Source organism: Schistocerca nitens, chromosome 7 (genome assembly GCF_023898315.1).
Source record: "Schistocerca nitens isolate TAMUIC-IGC-003100 chromosome 7, iqSchNite1.1, whole genome shotgun sequence".
Lineage (NCBI taxonomy): Eukaryota > Metazoa > Arthropoda > Insecta > Orthoptera > Acrididae > Schistocerca > Schistocerca nitens.
The window spans coordinates 561,105,515-561,112,620 of NC_064620.1; the positions used below are offsets into that span (position 1 = coordinate 561,105,515).

At 42.9% G+C, this 7,106-nt stretch overlaps 1 non-coding gene across 1 annotated transcript; it reads right to left on the reverse strand.

Annotated features, from left to right (window-relative positions):
- Positions 1-3,143: 3,143 nt before the first annotated feature.
- On the reverse strand, positions 3,144-3,218 carry Trnad-guc (transfer RNA aspartic acid (anticodon GUC)). The gene has a single exon. It is a non-coding gene; the product is annotated as a tRNA-Asp (tRNA).
- Positions 3,219-7,106: the final 3,888 nt, after the last annotated feature.

A 7,106-nucleotide genomic window follows, 5' to 3' on the forward strand; every position in this document is an offset into this window, starting at 1 on the left:
CCATTGTTGACTTCAGACGTCTAAGGGCGCTAAATGACCGTTCTGCTGTTGCTGTCGTGATTGGAACTACTTGGAGAAGTTCAATGGACTTCACTACTTCACATAACATTTCTCCAACTGCTGGCTCTTGTGTAATGTACTTTCTTACATCACACGTTTTTTAAGACCAATTGTTTTTTATTAGCGATATCGGCTAACACATTCAAGTGTATCACAGTCTCTTAATGTCTAGGTCATTTCTGAAAAATTCAGTTGATTTTTCCAAGTTTGTTTTACCTCTGTTTACTAAAAGCAAGCACTCTTGTTTAACTGCAATGACCTGTGTGAGTCCAGTTGAAGCAAACCGCTCGTAATGCAAGATTGCACTGTTTCACAAACTTCAATGTAAATAACTTTGTAGTATTCCTTTGTGGTTTTGAAAGTGTGCGGTGAGCTGGCTTCGTTGTTTTCATACATCTTTGGTATACTTTGATTCTGAGGAAGCGAAGGATCATCAACTTGTGAAGGTTTTTATTTTACACACAATTCCCAAAAGTGTTCAAAACTATCATGCCTTCCATTCAATATACAAATCAAGCCCTCATATGTTTTTTCCAGGTCAGGGCATTGAGTTTTTTCATTGACATCCTCCACTGGGTTCCTTGCTTGGTAACATAGACGTAAAAAGAAATAAGTCTTGAATTGTAACATTGACTCAAGGTAGCTTGTATATCTGTAACCTGCCTCTGTTTTGTCCTCTGCAGAAAATGTTTCAAAAAACTCTAGAAGTTCTTCAAAGATAATAGAAGATCGCATAGTCCATCGAGTTGGGCAAAGGGGTCGTAGACCAGCTTGGTCGTCGGTGCTCTCACAGCGTATGCTTCTGAAAAGTCCCATCCTTTTGCTGGATTCCCTTACAGTGTTTATTAAGTCCTTGGCTAAAGCCATAATATCCCTTGTAGACGTAAGATGGCTGAGACTGTCTACAACTGCCAAGTCTGAACTGTGAGCAGTGCAGTACAAATAACATGATTTTGGTTGTATATCCAAAACTTGCGTTCTTAGTCCTTTGAACTTACCTCTCATATTCCAGGCACCATCATAGCACTGTTAAGTTATCCATTGGCAAATGAAGACGAGCCAAAACGTCTTTTAAAATACTAAACAGAGTCTGTGATTCAGTGTTGATGATTAAGGAACCATTGACAGTATGAATACAAAATGGGGCACTTGTTCATGAATCGAAGAATCACTTGTTTTGTCACCCATAATAGAAAAATGTCCAGTCTTCTTGATTGAAGTCAATACCTTTCTCAACACAGACTTACCTAGTAGATCAATGATCTCGTTTTGAATATTGTGGGACATCCCCTTATACCCCGAACGCACTAACCAATCTTTAAACTCAGGTATGTCATTCTTTCGGAGTTCCAACAGTTGAAAAAAAATTTGATTTTACATCTTCATCTCCTCTAATCGCTAGTCCTTGTCGGTATAGAAACTGCACGGTAGTCAAAATTGTCTCAAGAGGTAAACGGTCTCTCTTCATATCACTATCTAACTGTTCATTCAATTGGGAGGCCACACTTCGGTTAGTGAGAGAATTTAGTTTCAGAATACCTTCTTTATGGGTAAACGTATTTTCATGAAGACGGAATTTTTCCAAAGCCTTTTTCCAGTTAGAAAACCCTATGGAAGTAAATGCATCTTCTTTTTTTAAAGAAAATTGTAGTAGATTTTTAGCATCTGCCTCTTTGAAGGTTTTGCAGAAAACTTGTTCGGTAGATGCTTCATATTCTAGCCATGTATATTTGATCAACCAGGACTTCTGAAATGATCTTCCCTTACCGGATTGTTCAGGTTTCGGCTGGGAATGGTCCTCGCCTGAAGACAACGAAGCAATTGATGACACAATAATTGTTGGAGGTTGACTTGCACTTTCATCAACTTCCAAGCCCGCCTTTTTGGTAACAAATTTATCCATTTCAAACTTAATTCACAATACACTAAGAGACTTAATTCACAATACTCTAAGAGACTAAAGTAAATGAGTAAAGTATAGTCGTATAAAACAGTCCACTAGACACTAAAGTCAGAACACTAAACACGTCTGCAGCATGCACTGAACAAAACTATCCACACTGAATGACTGCGACAGCAGGGTGGACTTTATACAGCCGCAGCGTCGTAATGTCTCGAAGCGTCAAGGCGACGCAAGGCGGATAGTTCGAGGTGCTTCTGCTCCAGTCCTTTTGATGTCGCCCACAGGTTAACGCACCGGGACAAATTCTAAGTATGCCCGCAACACAGTAACACTATCATGATTCACACTATTCGTTTTCAGTTAACCTGCTTTCTACCGTAATAAGTGTTTGTTTTAACTCATTACTGAATGTGTTTTAATAGGTAACTTATCATCAAACAAGGAAAATAAAAAATTCCAACTTAATTTTGAGATCTTACAAAGCATAATATAACTAATAAGTTTCTTAAATTTTTGAGTGGGCTCGGGCCCCCTAAGGCCCCATGGAGTTGGCGCCTGTGAACCTGATTATTAGCAACTGTTGATATTTACGTTAGTAATTGTTTCACATTTCAGTAGATGCTATATCTCAAATGGTTTTTGCTGCTTGCAACGACACTGTGTAGCACTTCAATAATTTTAGTAAATTACGTTTAAGGAAGATAATAACAGATCAAAACGAAAATTTCTGTTCCGACACTGACAATGTTGAGTGTTTATGGAAAAAGTTCAAGGCTATCGTAAAATGCGTTTTAGACAGGTACGTGCCGAGTAAAACTGTGAGGGACGGGAAAAACCCACCGTGGTTCAACAACAAAGTTAGGAAACTACTGCGAAAGCAAAGAGAGCGTCACTGCAAGTTTAAACGTAGCCAAAACCTCCCAGACAAACATAAGCTAAACGATGTCAAAGTTAGCGTAAGGAGAGCTATGCGTGAAGCGTCCTGTTAATTCGAAAGTAAAATTCTATGTACCGACTTGACAGATGATGAGGATGATGTCGTGTGGCTAGGGCCTCCCGTCGGGTAGACCGTTCGCCTGGTGCAAGTCTTTCGATTTGACGCCACTTCGGCGACTTGCGCGTCGATGGGGATGACATAATGATGATCAGGACAACACCCAGTCCCTGAGCGGAGAAAATCTCCGACCCAGCCGGGAATCGAACCCGGGCCCTTAGGATTGACAGTCCGTCGCGCTCACCACTCCGCTACCGGGGGCAGACGACTTGACAGAAAATCCTAGGAAGTTCTGGTCTTACGTTAAATCAGTAAGTGGCTCGAAACAGCATATCCAGACACTCCGGGATGATGATGACATTGAAACAGAGGACGACACGCGTAAAGCTGAAATACGAAACACCTTTTTCCAAAGCTGTTTCACAGAGGAAGACCGCACTGCAGTTCCTTCTCTAAATCCTCGCACAAACGAAAAAATGGCTGACATCGAAATAAGTGTCAAAGCAATAGAAAAGCAACTGAAATCACTCAACAGAGGAAAGTCCACTGGACCTGACGGGATACCCATTCGATTCTACGCAGAGTACGCGAAAGAACTTGCTCCCATTCTAACAGCCGTGTACTGCAAGTCTCTAGAGGAACGGAAGGTTGCAAATGATTGGAAAAGAGCACAGGTAGTCCCAGTCTTCAAGAACGGTCGTAGAGCAGATGCGCAAAACTATAGGCCTATATCTCTGACATATCATGTCATTTCTGGAAACCCAGAATCTACTCTGTAGGAATCAACATGGATTCCGGAAACAGCGATCGTGTGAGACCCAAATCGCTTTTTTTGGTCATGAGACCTAGAAAATATTAGATACAGGCTCCCAGGTAGATGCTATTTTCCTTGACTTCCGGAAGGCGTTCGATACAGTTCCGCACTGTCGCCTGATAAACAAAGTAAGAGCCTTCGGAATATCAGACCAGCTGTGTGGCTGGAGTGAAGAGCTTTTAGCAAACAGAACACAGCATGTTGTTCTCAATGAAGAGACGTCTACAGACGATAAAGTAACCTCTGGTGTGCCACAGGGGACTGTTATGGGACCATTGCTTTTCACAATATATATAAATGACCTAGTAGATAGTGTCGGAAGTTCCACGCGGCTTTTCGCCGAGAAGTTGCAGCATTAGAAAATTTGCAGCGAAATGCAGGAAGATCTGCAGCGGATAGGCACTTGGTGCAGGGAGTGGTAACTGACCCTTAACATAGACAAATGTAATGTATTACGATTACATAGAAAGAAGGAGCCTTTATTGCATGATTATATGATAGCGGAACAAACACTGATAGCAGTTACTTCTGTAAAATATCTGGGAGTATGCATGCGGAACGATTTGAAGTGGAATGATCATATAAAATTAATTGTTGGTAAGGCGGGTACGAGGTTGAGATTCATTGGGAGAGTCCTTAGAAAATGTAGTCCATCAACAAAGGAGGTGGCTTACAGAACACTCGTTCGACCTATACTTGAGTATTGCTCATCAGTGTGGGATCCGTACCAGATCGGATTGATGGAGGAGATAGAGAAGATCCAAAGAAGAGCAGCGCGTTTCGTCACAGGTTTATTTGGTAAGCGTGATAGCGTTACGGAGATGTTTAGCAAAGTCAAGTGGCAGACTCTGCAAGAGAGGCGCTCTGCATCGCAATGTAGCTTGCTGTCCAGGTATCTAGAGGGTGCGTTTTTGGATAAGGTATCGAATATATTGCTTCCCCCTACTTATATCTTCCGGCAGTCGTTCTTCCCGCGAACCATACGCGACTGGAACAGGAAAGGGAGGTAATGACAGTGGCACGTAAAGTGCCCTCCGCCACACACCGTTGGGTGGCTTGCGGAGTATAAATGTAGATGTAGATGTAGAAGCGTGATTAATGAAATGTGATGTATATCTACAGGATGTTGCGGAACGACGTCTTAAAATTTGAAAACTTTTACTGGCAAAATTGTAGAGTACTTGCAAACACTGTAGACTGGATCCGTATTTTCACTACTTTAGTATAAATGTTCAATACGACAGCCACCAGCTTCGTTACATGATGTGCAATGACGAATCATGTTCCGTCTGATCCTCTGTAAGATTCCACGCTACCCAGCGATGGTATTAAACGCGCTCAGTGAGCTGAGGCGTTGGTACTACTGGTCTTGAGTACGGTACGCAAGGGGCCTCATGTAACCCCAGAGGAAAAAGCAAAGAGGGGTGCGGTCAGGAGAGCACGCAGGCCAAAGGACTGGGAATCAATCCCCTTCCAATTGCACGCCTGGCGCACATTGGGATGCAGCCGACGAAGGGCAGGACAGGGCAGCGAAGTAAATACTTACAAGGGAACCTCCCCATCGCACCTCCCTCAGATTTAGTTACAAGTTGGCACAGTGGACAGCCCTTGAAAAACGGAACACAGATCAATCGAGAAAACAGGAAGAAGTTGTGTGGAACTATGAAAAAACTAAGCAAAATATACAAACTGAGTAGTCTATGCGCAAGATAGGCAACATCAAGAAAAATGTCAGCTTAGGAGCGCCGTGGCCCCGTGGTTAGCGTGAGCAGATGCGGAACGAGTGGTTCATGGGTCGAATCTTCCCTCGAGTGAAAAGTTTAATTTTTTATTTTCAGACAATTATTATCTGTCCGTCCGATGCGACGTAACTGCGCCGTAGTATGGGGACGCTACACCTAAACAAACATCGAAACACACGACGTCAGTTGACTACAGCCCACGGAAGAGAATTTTCCTGTGGAGGAATCAAATGTTTTCAGTTCCCATTGGAGAGGCACGTCCTTTCGTCTTAATCGCACGGTTTTGCGGTGCGGTCGCAAAACACAGACACTAAACTTATTACAGTAAACAGAGACGTCAATGAACGAACGGACAGATCATAACTCGGCGAAAATAAAGAAAGTAGACTTTTTACTCGAGGAAAGACTTGAACCCAGAACCGCTCGTTCCGCAGCTGCTGACGCTCACCACGGGACCACGGCGCTCCTAAGCTCGCACTATCCTTGATGTTGCCTGTCTTGCGCATGGACTGCTCAGTTTGTATATTTTACTTTTTTTTTTCATAGTTCCACACAACTTCTTCCTGTTTTCTCGATTGATCTGTGTTCCGTTTTTCAAGGCCTGTCCACTGTGCCAACTTGTAACTAAATCTGAGGGGGAGGTTAGCTTGTTAGTGGCGCAGTGTGTGTGCATATTGAGAGGCAATTGAGTCACTGACGCACAGTCTTTCCTTGTTGATTTAGTGCGCATTTTTTCCTTGTGAGGGTGTGGGTGAACTCATGAATTTTAGTTCAGGGTCGGATTCTGATTGAGGAAATGGACTTGCCGTTTTCTTATATAACACTTCGAGATGGAACAAATCAGAATCGAAAAGCTGATACATGAACAAGAGAGATACGCATGGTGAATTCGCTTTAATCAGGGTTTTCTGATAGATAGTTCACCAACTAATTCCGCTTGGACCAAAATCATATCTTCGAGATTCACAGGCTTGAGCGGAAATCTACAGCCGATTCAGGAGGGATGTCACATAATTTGTGAGGTGCTTCTACATATGAAAACAAATCGAAAAAGTCCTATGAACATGTGTCCGATTTTCGATCGTTATGGGACTGGAGCGGGTTGTAGACTACATTCATTCGTGAATGGATATGAAGACAAGTGTGAATATTACTTACCGAAATGCTGTGTAAGCGCTGTGGTGGACGGAATAATGGTGGGACACGTGACTGATCCATACTACAAGAGGAGTGGGGGTTTTCCAACAGATGTTGACACTGTGACTTCACACCGAGGCAACAGCTGCAAGTATACCCAATGTGTAATTGGGGTTGGATCGGTGAGTAATCATGACACCACGTGCGTGTCGTGCGTGCTTGAGTGTTGTTTAAGTGAGCGATTCCATTGTGTCTGAGAATACCAACATGCCACATACGTTCAGCCATACAGAATATGCAGACATGTTGGTTGTGTACGGGTACTGTAATGGCAGTGCTGTGCGGCTGTGACAGAATACCAGAGAGGTTTCCCTGATCGATGAACCCACTGTGCAAGGATGTTTCCCAGAGTTTTCAAACATTACTAAAACACTATCCAGTGTACACGTAACATCA